The sequence below is a fragment of the Micropterus dolomieu genome, linkage group LG01 (genome assembly GCF_021292245.1).
Source record: "Micropterus dolomieu isolate WLL.071019.BEF.003 ecotype Adirondacks linkage group LG01, ASM2129224v1, whole genome shotgun sequence".
In the NCBI taxonomy this organism is placed as follows: Eukaryota; Metazoa; Chordata; class Actinopteri; order Centrarchiformes; family Centrarchidae; genus Micropterus; species Micropterus dolomieu.
In genome coordinates, this window is record NC_060150.1 from 35,156,497 (window position 1) to 35,169,910 (window position 13,414).

General features: G+C 42.2%; 1 protein-coding gene across 10 annotated transcripts in view; it reads right to left on the reverse strand.

Moving 5' to 3' along the window:
• The window catches only part of sulf1 (sulfatase 1), a 123,603-nt gene that overhangs the window by 35,568 nt on the left and 74,621 nt on the right, over nt 1–13,414 (reverse strand). For 5 of the 10 annotated variants that reach the window (XM_046066782.1, XM_046066721.1, XM_046066728.1 and 2 more), the window contains 2 exons: nt 2,249–2,382; nt 1,961–2,175 (listed from right to left, as the gene is read on the reverse strand). The exons of 2 other annotated variants lie outside the window; for them this stretch is intronic. The gene's annotated coding sequence lies outside the window, so the exon portion shown is untranslated. Of the gene's footprint in view, nt 1–1,960; nt 2,383–13,414 lie in introns of all 10 variants that reach the window. 3 more of the 10 variants (XM_046066747.1, XM_046066756.1, XM_046066738.1) reach the window with 2 other exon arrangements.

Below are 13,414 nucleotides of genomic sequence, written 5' to 3' on the forward strand. Positions count from 1 at the left end.
CACACACACACACACACACACACACACACACACACACACACACACACTCTAGACTCAAGCGATGGCAAAGCTACTACTGGAACAACGTTTGTCTTGGCAAGCGTCAACCCCCCCCCTTCAGAACCTAATTATTTGCAGCAGCTGCCCGTGCTCTTGTTTGTAGCACAGTGAAGCTAAACTGTTTAAAGGATCTCCCTTCTCTTCTCTCTTCTGAGCTGGCAGCCAGCGCTGCGCTTTGAAACTCCCCATAGCTGCTTTGCTACGCTCTGGGTAGGGTAATCAGAAATTGAATCTAAAGGCTGCCGGGTGAAACTGAAGTGAAGGGAAGATTTATGGATCAGTCTTGTCAATAATGAAAGTTTCAAGTTGGGTTTCTTCATATTTTTCATTCAGTAACTCAAATTGGCACTGCCAGTGTTTTGAAATGTAAGCCAGTCTGCTAATTGTGTCTGGTGCAAGCAATCGGCTTTGAAAAGGACCGCAGCATAATTTTGCCAGTTACGAAAACTAGCTCAGAAGGATCTCTTCTTTAGTTTTTTTGGACTGGTACAGTAGGTGAGCACATTGATCCAATTCACATTAAGAAGAGAGTCCCGAGTCACTCACTTGGTACATAAAATGAATTAACTTTAAAATCATTCAGATGATATGTTATATGTCCATTTTATGCCTCTCTCTGGTTAATAAAGAAAAATAAATCCATAAGTCAAACATCTTACCTCTTATGAAACTGCACCAGTGTCTAACACAAAAAGATTGATCAACCTTCCTTCCCAATCGCTCAATAATCTTTCAACTGTTCCCTTCATCTGTGAGTATGTGAAATTTTGTACAAATGTCTCCACTGACCTTTAAGCAGTGGTCATCACAACCTATTGGTGGTTGTGTTAAATACTTCAAGTAACAAGCAGGAAGTGTAGCTACGGCTGGTTTACCAAGGTAAACACAAATTCACACAACAGCAGCTTTCACCCATACAACCTCCTCTCCGCCCGGCTGCTGTTCACACAGCCTTTCACAGCTGCACAATCTCCATTCGCAAACACCCCCCCCCACACACACACACCCTGGAGCTAGGTATAAATACTATACATCATATTCCCACTCCACTGGCAAGTTTTCCTTCTCACTTGACTTGAGTTAAATAGCTGAAGTGAGGTGTACATTCTCTGAGTCTCTGCCTCTCAGCTTAGCTCTGACAGTTTGTCCGGAAAGCGCTCTTCAACAGCTCATCCATTTAGCGTATACTGACACGATCTGCCAGAGGTGCACTCTGAATAAGATTTATGAAAAAACTTATCTGGGCTGAAGGGAGGGAATGTTAAATGCCACACTGAGTTTTTGGGATTTGGGAGAAAAATTCTGCTTTCATTTCCTATTATAAGAACTGACCGTTAATAGAACATAATTCATCTTTACTAAAGTTTTAAGATAATAAGAAAATGATACATTCAGGATATCCAAACAGAATAAAATACAAACTGAGTGTTTTAACCCTTGTACCTATTATACCTGAAAGGATGCCCCCACTCATACAGTTCATTATGCAGCATACTTTTTAAGTGACAGCAAGCTTTTTAAAATCCAATCGCTTAATTTCACTATAAAATATCTGCCATTCAGAAAACTAGACATTAACAGATGGATGCTTATGGATAGGGGGGAAAAATGACATTAATGGAATGTGCTGCCTTCTAATCCCTTGAGACAGAGGAATTTGCGACAGAGGGAATTCCTGTCATTCAGGGGGAAAACTATGAAGTCCAGCACACACAGAGCTGCTGTACAGGCAACACAGATTTACTGCACTTGTAGACTCCCACTCCTGGCTGTATGCTGCATCAGACATTTACCACCAACTGAACAAACTAACAGGCACAGACACTGCAAAAGCAGTTGTGAAAGGAAGGAAAATAGCAGAAAATACACTAAAACAGACAGTGAGAAAGTTGTTAAGTACCTGAAAGGCAGGAGGGTGAGAGGCACGGCTAGGATTCCTCTCTGTGTTTTCTTCTCTCGTTTCTTCACTGGGTCTCCCTTCGCTCATACGAGGCGTTTGTGTCTTGGTGCTGGGATTTTAGGTTGAAGACTAGGGGGGACCACACAGCTCCTGGAAGACAACCACTCTCCTCTAATCCTCTCTCCGATGTGATGACACTCTCTAACCTCGACCATCTGTTGAAACACGTCCCGGAGCAGTCAGCACCGCGCTGTGTCAAGAACCCCACTCCCCTGCCCAATCACAGACCTGCTGCTGGGTGGCTCCTTGCTGCCAGGAGGCAGGGACAAGGACACAGCTCAGCGCTGAGGGGAGACACACACACATGCAGTCACATACACACTCTCCGAGATGGAAGCAAGAAACCCCCCAGTCATCGTAACCTGAGAGGCAGAGTAGGAGGAAGGGACAGGGAGAGTGAGAGGAGTGGAAAGAGAAGGAATGGGAGGGAAGAGAGGGAGAGAGAGAGCAAGAGTAGAGGAAGAGAGACAAGGGAGCACGTTTAAGTTTAAACTACTTTACCCTCTTTCACAAGAGAGCTCTCCCTGCAGCCACAGAGTATGTGGTCTAAAGAATCAAACCAAAAAGCAATAAAATTCAGTATTGGCTCTGTGGTGGGAATGCCGTTGCCACTAAACTGTTACATCTCCAGGCACAGAAGCACAGGCAGTAGCCCTCACACCTTAGTGTGATAAATCCTTACAGTCCCGCAGCTGCATTCCTGCCCCCTTACCACCTATTGCCGTAAGTTAAAAACAAGGGCAGAGGGGAAGACACTAAAATTACAAAGCTAAGCAAAGAGTAAGAGAAAGGAAAGGAAGAGAAGTAAAGATAAGAGGGGGTATGGGTTTTACGCTTAGATGGCAGCAGACTGATAAAGCAAACATTTACTATCAGCCCTTAGACAGTAACACCATTACTGGCGCATTTCCTAAATGAATCAACCAATTTTCAAGCCATTCATGCAAAACACAGGGAACGTTAGGTGAGAAAGGCTGTCACATTAATCATTTTGTTGAACCACTGTCCTACTCACTGATCCATTAAAAAGGGATTACAAGACCCTGATGATATTCAGGAGCAACTTCAAAGGCAAACCCTAATGAGTTAATTCCCATTTGATATCCGACATCATCACAATGAGTTAATCAGAGGTGTGAAAAAAACCAAAGCAAGACTTCTAAGTGGCTCATTTACATTCTATAAGCTTCATCAACACCCTGGCCTCTATTTCAAGTTCTCCTTTGATTAAAAACTATTAAGTTTAAACAGGCTTACAGACACTTCTTAATGAAGATTTTGAAGATTGCCCCTCTCCAATTGACCCTTAATCAATGGTTGATTTAATTTGCCCATATAAACATATTTATGTACTTTAAAAACATTTCTTGCTGAGCCATCTTTATCATTATTTGCATGACCCAACTGGTAAGATTTCGCACTTTTTATGCTGCATCATTGTTCAGATTTCCCATGTGTATCAGCTTTCCATTTTAATTTGATTGCCCCGCATACAGATAGCAGAGAGATACTGCCACTTTTTTTTAAGTGGGTGCGCGCAGTTATATTCCCCTCAGGTTTACATGAGCATTTTGGATTAAACTAAACAAAGCCTATTTTCACCAGGGACACGTGAAACTTTCCCCAGCTTGGACTGATGTTTGAAACAGGGGTAGTGGTGAGGGAGAGAAAGGGCCTTAGGGGGAAAGAGCTCAAATTAGATTAACTAAATTCACAAAGACTGTCCCCAGCCCCTCCTGCATGGCTACACACATCCCAACCCACACCTCCAACCCCAGCCCCCATTCTCACGGCCGAGAGGTTTCCAAAGGGCCTTGAGGCAGGCCAGGGGCGACCAAATCCCTATGCTCTTTACTGGATTAAAGATGGCTGCCTCACTGAGGGAGAAGGACTGTTTCATCATATGCTGAGCACATCTGTAAACATCATAAATCCATCCAGACAGAAAAAGGTTATCAGGCTGAGTTTCTGTGATGAAAAACACCTACAGCCTTATCCAGCAAGGACTCACCTAGAAACCAAACTTTTAAAGGGGTGGTCATCCACTTATGCCAACACACATTATCCATTTTACGCAGCCACTGCTAATCTCCATTTTCACTTCCACTGACCGACACAACAGCGACAAAAAAAAGCAAGGGCAGAGGGAGGTCTATAAAATGGCCTCATCTTATGAATGACCTGCAGGGGGGCTAACAATTCTCTGGTAACCCCCATTCACTCTCCTTCTCCCCAGCCTTACCTCGCAAAGAATTCACCATCATGGTGGACGTCTAACCCAGAAATTAGCTTTAAGGTGTCCTCCCTGATTGTATCCCCCATTCAGTATGTCCTACTCTCTTATCTTGTTCAAGGTTTACTTTTAAACTGGATTCATGCCTCCTCAGATCTCAACTCACTTCCTCCCCTCTTCCATCCAGCTTTCCAACCATCAGTAGGGACTGCAGGTGCAGGCAGAGGCCAGTTTTGGGGGGCTACTCGGTTCACTAGTCCCATTCTGTATGGCTGAATGAGATACATAGGGGTGTCATAGCTGTGATCCCGCCTCTGTGCAAGTATAGCACGCTAGCTGAGGGATACAGCCATGATGTGGAGGGAGGAAAACCTTGGGGTGTCATTGTCTTGTGCTAGACAGCATTTTAATTGCCAAGCGAATGGCTACTGCGAGACTAACCTCCCTCTGTAATGCAGTGCTGTAGACTCGTGTCAGATATCTGGTGGTTATCTAAGTATTGAATGTGTCAGCTGCTTAAGATCCCTTTGAGTCAGGATGTAAGACACTGAATACACTACATGTATCAACTACCACCTAATTAACTGCTAACTATTAGAGTAGGGCTTATGGCCACAGTAGAAAAGACAAAAATGTTTCCTAAAAGCTAAGCCCAGGTGAGATCGGGTCAGCAAAAAACTCTGTGGTGGTGTTGATGTTCTTCTTGTTAGGTACTACATTTGCATAGATCCTGCTGGTTACCAGGACCCCTTACACTTCAGGGGGTTGAATCAGTGTCATCTTAAGTTCATGCCAGAAAGTCACAGCTGAGAGCTTGGGATGACTGGGATACAGCAGGAAAGCAGGACAAGACATGCAGTTGGTCATGAATGTGCAGGGCTGTGAGGAGAAATGAAAGGCAGGAGAGGGGAGGACAGAGGGGAGACTGGAATACAGTAGGGAGACAGAGGGGCAGCAAGGGCAAAGGAAAAATAGAGAGAGAGAAAGCGGGGAATGGAGGAGGAGGAGGAAGGGCTTCAGTGGTTCGGTAACAGCTGAACATGCAGCACACGCATGTGGAGGGAGCTCTCCTCACGCCACCCTCCTGCTGGGCCATGCATGTGTCCTTGTAGTATTTGTGTGATGTGATTTAACACGCATGAAAACCACCCATTCATGCATCGCAGCATCTGCCAAAATATCTTGAATACAGTCAATTGACAAATCCCTACACAGTCACATTAAAAACTATTATAGACGCAGAGTATACCAATACCTTCATTATTGAAAATGGCCTATTAACACATTTACTGGGTTAGTATGTTTTTTGGTAACTCAACTACCAAAAACACATAAGTTGGAGTTACTAGGGTTTGGTTACTAATTCTTTCACAGCTTAACTGAGCTATTACCCTTGTCTTGGTATTCACAACAACAGAGTTATGTGTAGAGATGTAAACATGCTTTTTACAACTATTTACAGGAAATACACCAAACACTACATAGCACAATATATCACTAGTCTTTTTTGAACTTAAAAAAGGTTTCTACATTAACATCAAGGCTGACACCTATCTTGAAAACCCACTCTCGAGCAGCTGACAGCTTGTGCTGCAGACAAAAGGGAATACACTAACACATGATGAACTCATTAGCAGTAACCTGAGATCAAGCATTAGGTAATGATGATAGGATTTAGAGGTCTGTTAATAAAGACATCCACCAACAGACTTCAGTGAGATGCCAGATGTGCTATCACCTCACTGGCACATGTTTACATGACAGTGAACCATGGCCACCAACCATTAGTGTAACCAAGAGTGTAAAGGCCTGTTCCGCTCACGATGCAAGATAATATTACATTTTGATAACATAATATAATTCTAGGGCCTTTAACCAACTTAAATATCATTAGCTCAGAGCAGTTAGCATTTTTATACATTTCCCCATAACATAAAGCACAAGTGACTATCGTACATTGAAAGCAATTGTTTCCATAAGCCACATTGCCTTTATGTCACAATCACCCATGTTGTTCGTCCAGCTTCCCCAAACTACAGATGACTTGATTCTTCTGCTGATCATTTTTTATCTGAAGACAATTCTAAGCTTGATTTCCATTCAAAATATCAAACGACAAGTTGTACCATTAGTAATGATAAACAGGTGCAAATACTACCTTCCACATATCTAGTTCAAAAGGAATGTAGACTATATTGGATAATTTTTGGCATGTAAATGCATCCAGATTTCCAAATAACAACAACTGTCAGCATAGACTACGACTCCTTGGCTCTTACTAGCTGCCAGAGGCACTTAAGAACACAAAGACCCCTACTGATCAAGCCTTTAGACATTATGTGGCAAACAGGGGGCCCCATATCTTCCAAAACCATGGACAGATTCATCAAATCCAAGTCAATGCATATTTCAATAGCGCCTTGCCTGGAATACAGTAACAACAGACCTCTTATTCATTTGCTTTCCCATACTTTTAGTATGTTTTATGTTCAAATAAATGATAAAAACAGTGATAATACATAAAACAACTTCTGTAAAATCTGACAGACCACCCAGGGAGCCACCTTAAAGCAGGATTAAGACCTTGCAAAAACCTTTATAAAAGTTAGGAAAAGATAGAGAGAAACCAGCCCTATCATTCCCTCTGATCTGGTGAATCACAGGATGACGGGAAATGATTTGGGATAGCCTTAAGCTTCAGTAAATGGGTAAATGGCCAGGAACCAGTGCTGTAAACCATGAAGCTATGAGATACAGTGGGGAGATAATGGTCGCTCTCCATGGGTACAAGAAAGAAGATGAAAGACATTCTGACAGCTAAGACAATGGAGGTCATGTAGTGACCAGGTTCCACAAGCAAAGCCCCAGGGACCTTTTACACTGCAGCACAACTGAATTCTAATTGTAGGGTTGAAGACAGAACATGATGGTGCCATTTGTCAGTCTTTTAAGGCAAAATCAGTACAACTGAGCGCAACATTCGTTAAGAGACCATCAGCAGTGGATGTTGGTTAGATTAGGAAAACAACACTGTAATGATGGGGTTATAAAATGAAAATGCCACTAAGTTCTGGCTTGTGATTTAATCCTACTTCTTAAAAGTGGGCCTCACGTGTAGAAAGTACCCTTAACATCTCACATGCTGGAACAACAGAAGCGGCACAAAATAGCGGGTTTTTATATTAAGACATCTAGATGGACAGCTCTATTATAGATAGATCAAAAACAGCTGTTTTTCCACTCCAAAATATGACTCACAATGAGGGTCAGGTCACCTTCACTCAGGAAGAAATGTCGGTGCAACATTCAACAACTGAAAATCGTTTTTGAAAGCCTTTGAATTCTAGGCAATTTCCCCACCCCAATTCTCATTATTTCTGGGCTTACAACAGTCAGCACACATGCTCTACTTTTGTTTCGTCTTCTTCAAGGACAGACATCATCATCTGGTATATGATTGGTGCCAGAAAGGAGCAGGGACACATTTCCTCAAAAACATTTTTGTTGGAATCAAATTCGCAACATTTTTCTCAGTTCTGCTTGTTCATTTTCTGGGTTTGATCTTCAGACATCACTGGTTCTCAAATAGCATCTGCTGAATTAAGATCTTTCTTTTTTTAAACAAGATTACTCGCCGACCCCCCCTTGTTTACGGTGTCTGTGCAGCCTTGTTTATTCACAATCTCCATGAAAACTACCTTGAACTAAAGGTTTAATAAAAAGGTAATAAAAAGGTATGGTTTCTTTACGCAGATGAAAACATGACTGCCTAACCCAAAAATGTTCAGATGAGCTTGATGCTTGGTTATTTGTGATGCAATTCAAAGATATTGCTGCATTTTCTTTCAAACTAATTTGGTGAAACCTGCTTGTATGACCAATATGTATTTAGAAATTCAGAAATTTATGTTTTTAGAAAACAGAAGAGGGGCAACAGTCTGGAAACACATTTTCCCCCCATACTCTTTTTTTCTCTTATACTTACCCCGACCTGGAAATCTAAAACCTAAAATAAAATTCCATACGGTGTAGAAACCCTGGAATATGAACCCTTTGGCTCGAACTGTCAATAAGCCAAGTATATATTTTAAGCTCAACAAAGAATGCATTTTTGCCTCCAAAAAGATTTATTAGAGATAAAGGAAAAAGGCATTGGTAAGGCATATCATTGACCCCGTGAACAGCGTTCCTCTGTAGCCACAAATCAACAGACTCCACACCACTAAACAATAATGCATTCAACAAATAATCATTTCCCTTCATACCCTCTGATTCCACAGACTCCACTCAGTCTCTTGGGTAGCAGAAAAATCTGTTTGTTTACACTGATATTCTCGAAAAACAGGCCAACTCTTCTCTGTCAGCTCCTAAAAAGGACCCCCAGGAGACATTGAGGGAAGGCAGTAATTGTTATCATAAAGCCAGTGTCCAGCTCCTTCCTGTCTCGGAGGAGCTTATGGAAGTGTCATTCTCACAGAGTGGTGCTCCGTTTCCGGAAGCCTCACTAATCCTCTCAGGAGAGAAGGTGAAAGGCAGGGACAAGGAAAAAGGGGGGAACCTGTACGTGGGAAGGAAGGCCTATGTACGCAACATTCAAAATGCCTGGTTGAAAATAATCCCATAAAGCACGCCGGCAGTGGCCTGTTGAGGGGGGACAATTAGGATTTGCGTAGTGCAGATAGGACGCTCGATTATCCCCTCAGAGGCCTTAAATGGCCCTGGGCCACGATAAGGACAGACTTTTCATTTGTCAGCAGAATGTGGCAAGGACAAGCGGGGATCTGGTTAGAGCACACATAGCATGCTCACATAGAGCAGCTTAATGATACATCACTACATAATAGCTCCAGTGACTGTTCTTAACAGCCATCACCACACTAAGTGCAATCAGCAAGCAAAACACCCAATAATAATGAGGCAAAAGAATTAAACTGGCAAGCTAATAGACATCCACTGCAGCACATGGAAAACTTGGTACACACACCATTTTAATTAGAATACACACACTGTGTTTTCTGTGCCCAGTAAGATGAAAACACAGGGATGTGGCTGCAGCTTTTAACAGGGTGTTTGTTGGGTTCCTGGGTGAGGGGAAGCACTGCGGCTCTATATAATTTGTGATTCGCACGCGGGTGGGAAGAGAGGCCGTTTAATCTTAGCCCTGGACTCTGCTTCCTCTCTTGTTGAAAATCAGCAACATGAACGGCTCACCACTACACAACTGCACAACCACTGGATGTTTATGACCCACTGAAGGGCCACACAGCGCAAGAGATCATTTGTATGAGAATAGGTACAAGAGCAGCCCCCCCTCTGAGTAAGCTCCATCTTCTAGTCTCCTTTATACCCTTAGGCCCTCTGATCATCCAGTCTGCCCTTTACCCAACTCTCTCTACCTACTTTCCTTCTTTTAAGATTCAATTTACCACTTCCATACCACCATTCCCAGGTCTCTGGTCATCCCATAGCTTATTAATGAATGCCTATTTCACAGAGAGAGCCAGAGCGAGAGCAAGCAGGAGAAAAGACCACAGCAGCCAGGTCTCCAACAGGTGCAAATTCCAGTGATGCCTGCGTGCGTTTGGACACTGTTGTGCATAAACCTGAGCCAAGTAGCACACTGAAGGTGATGGCCAGCAGAGATGTCTGACAGCTAGACGCATCAGCTTGATTTGCCACATTGTTTTATTATTATGTGTATGTGAGTGAGACAGACAGAAAGAGAGAGCAAATAAAACATTTTTTTCTTCAGTTAATGTAAGCTTACACAGGACCTTGATTTGAAAACTGTTTCACAATCAAGTAAGTGATTAAACAAAATGTCTTAACATCATGAATATTTAATCATATGTATGCTAACTACTATGACTAAATAGTATTAAACTGTAACACACTGCCAGGTTCCCATTTCACGATCATCCCACAGACTGTGGAGTCTGGAAATACGTATCGGACAGCCCATGCCAGAGGAGAATTCAGAGTCTGGGGCTGCGTGGGTGGGTGAGCACTCATTTGAAGAAAACTCCCAATAATCCAATTAAGCACATAATTTCCTTTAGTACACAGGAACTGAATCAACTGTCAGAAAGCAGCCAAGTCAGAGAAAGTGAAAAGCGAAAAAGAGTGGACAGAGAAAGGGTAAGAAAGGGCTTTTCTGTGTACTGTTCAGCTGCTGCAGTGAACAAAATGCAAACAAAGCTTACGTGAAAGAGGCTTTAGATCTCGGCAAACATGGCGGGGCCTCCCGTGCTCCACTTTGTAACTGTCCTGCTTGGCTGGCGATCAGCTCTCTCGTCCAGGACCGGTCTTAAGCAGAGATCCCTTGACCGAGAGCCAAGCTGCCTTTCACAGTGTGTGTGTGTGAGAGAGTGTGTGTGTGTCATGGTGTGTGTTAGAGCATGCTTGAATATGCATGAGAGGAAATGGGTGTCCTCTACCGTTCTGAGTGCTGTTCTATAACTGCAGAGAAAGACGGAGAACAATAAGAGGGAAATATGGATGCAGGGGGGTACATTAGCTGCATTATGTGACAGAGTGATATGTAGCACGTAGGTGAAAACCAACATAATATCTTCATCACGAATCGTATCTGAACCCCATCATTTACCTCTGATTAAGTACATTTCCTTCTTTCTGAGATAACGCAGCTATGAAGTTCTTTCAGTCAATACACAACAGCAAAGACAGGGACATTAGAGGGCAGAAAAACAGCACAGGAATTCAGAATATCCTCCTAGTAAGCGCTTATCTTCCCTCAAGGCATGGAATCTCAGCCACAATGACGAGGCCAAAAGGGAGAAAACAGGCATTATCTTGAATATTTCAGTAAAAAAAAAAAATCTATGTACATCTTTTAGCTATGCACATCTCTGAGCAGCGGTTTTCATTTTCTTTTTAAATGTGATTTTATATATCTTATCCAATCAAATGGGTAAAATGACATTTTGAAGATGCTCTCAAGTTGTGTTTTTTACCACAAAGATTTCTAAAACATAACTTTGGGTGAGAAGGTAAAGCCTGCTGATCTCCTGAATTTTACCGAGACCATCTGATGACACTGCAAAGTGAATTATTACGGGCAATATGCTAAATGATAAGATTGTATTGTAAAGTTTAAACAACAAGGAACGATGTAAAGAAAAAGATTTACAAAGAGGGACAAAATACTTGCAAAACACTTGCAATAATAAAAAGGCACAGCATTATGCCACAGCATTCATAATCAAAATTGTTCATCAACTCAGCATTTGTTTAAGTTTTACAAGAATAACAGCGCTTTCATGCTCAAATTTAAGTTATCGTTCACTCCACGTAAGATTTACAATCTGTTTTCTTAATGAATGAAATATCTCTCAGCTCTTGAATAGAAGGCAGGAAGGAGGAAAGGGAGGAATGAACAAAAGAAAAAGATGGGAGGTAGCAAGGAAGGTATAAAAAAAAAGAAAAAAAAAAAAAGAAGAGAGTGTGTAGCCTCAAGGCTTAAACTGTGAAAAGGGGTGCTCAGCTTTTCTTTTTCAAGCTTTCATATCCTAAAAAGAACCCCTCTTAATTCCTCATTCTTCATTTCCTGTTCCTGTCTGGGCCCAGATGGCCAAAGGATCCCGAGAACATCCGTAACGGAATGACTGAAGACTTTCATGACCAAGCTGGTGCCGAGCAGGATAAAGTAAGTGGGAGGTAGAAGGATTTGTATCATAACGGTACATATCCAGCTTCTTTTACCTATAAATCATCACATGTATTTTTGAAAGGAGAAAAAAAAAACGATATACAACATTTCTTACAGGAGAACATTCCCTGGAATACTAACCAACAGACATGCTGTAATAGACACAGCACATGTAGATATGTTTAGAAATCCCCCATTTCTAATACAGTTGACGAATCCCTAAAAAGCTGGAAAAACAGTGTGTCATTTTATACAGTGATGAATGTGTTTAGCTTGGTGTCAGACACGCTGAAACCATACACCTAAGAAAGAAAGGGATAAAATATGTTGAAGGCTTTATGGACCCCTTGCCACATATTGTATACCACTTGGGCTGATGGTGAAATCAAAACTGCACGCTGACTGAATTAAAAAACAGTCATAAATATCACAGCCTACAGCTTAGACAAACATGCTTCAGAGGATCATAGCTGTGGAAGAGTTTGCTGCACTTGTCTAACCCCATCCAGGTATATTAAGAGGATGGCAGGTCTTAACTGACAGGTTTACAGCAGGCAATAAAGTAGTCTTCTTATAATCTGTTAATGCTTAAAATTAGAGACATACCAGCAACAAAATGCAAGCAGTAACAAAAAAAGGAAACCTTCTCATGTTCTACTTACAGTGAACAAATTTATAAATGCAACACTTTTATTTTTGCCCCATTCATCATGAACTGAACTCAAAGATCTAAGACTTTCTCTATGTACACAAAAGGTCTATTTCTCTCAAATATTGTTCACAAATCTGTCAAAATTTGTGTTAGTGAGCACTTCTCCTTTGCCAAGATAATCCATCCACCTCACAGGTGTGGCATATCAAGATGCTGATCACACAGCATGGGCATTACACAGGTGTTGCTTAGCCTGGCCACTATAAAAGGCCACTCACAAATGTGCAGTTTCACTGTATTGTTGGGGTACAGGGGGGCCAGAAACCAGTCAGCATTTGGTGTGACCATCATTTGCATCACGCAGTGCAACACATCTCCTTCCCATAGAGTTGATCTTTGAGGTGAAGATGCTGGATCTGGAGGTCCTGGGCTGGTGTGGTCTGCGGTTGTGGGGCCGGTTGGATGTACTGCCAAATTCTCTGAAATGCCTTTGGAGACGGCTTATGGTAGAAAAATGAACATTCAATTCACAGCTAACACCTCTAGTGGACATTCTTGCAGTCAGCATGCCAATTGCACGCTCCCTCAAAACTTGCGACATCTGTGGCTTTGTGCTGTGTGATGGAACTGCACATTTTCGAGTGGCCTTTTATTGTGGCCAGCCTAAGGCACACCTGTGCAATACCCATGCTGTGTGATCAGCATCTTGATATGCCACACCTGTGAGGCAGATGGATTATCTCGGCAAAGGAGAAGTGCTCACTAACACTGATTTTGACAGATTTGTGAATATTTGAGAGAAATAGGCCTTTTGTGTACACAGAGAAAGTCTTAGATCTT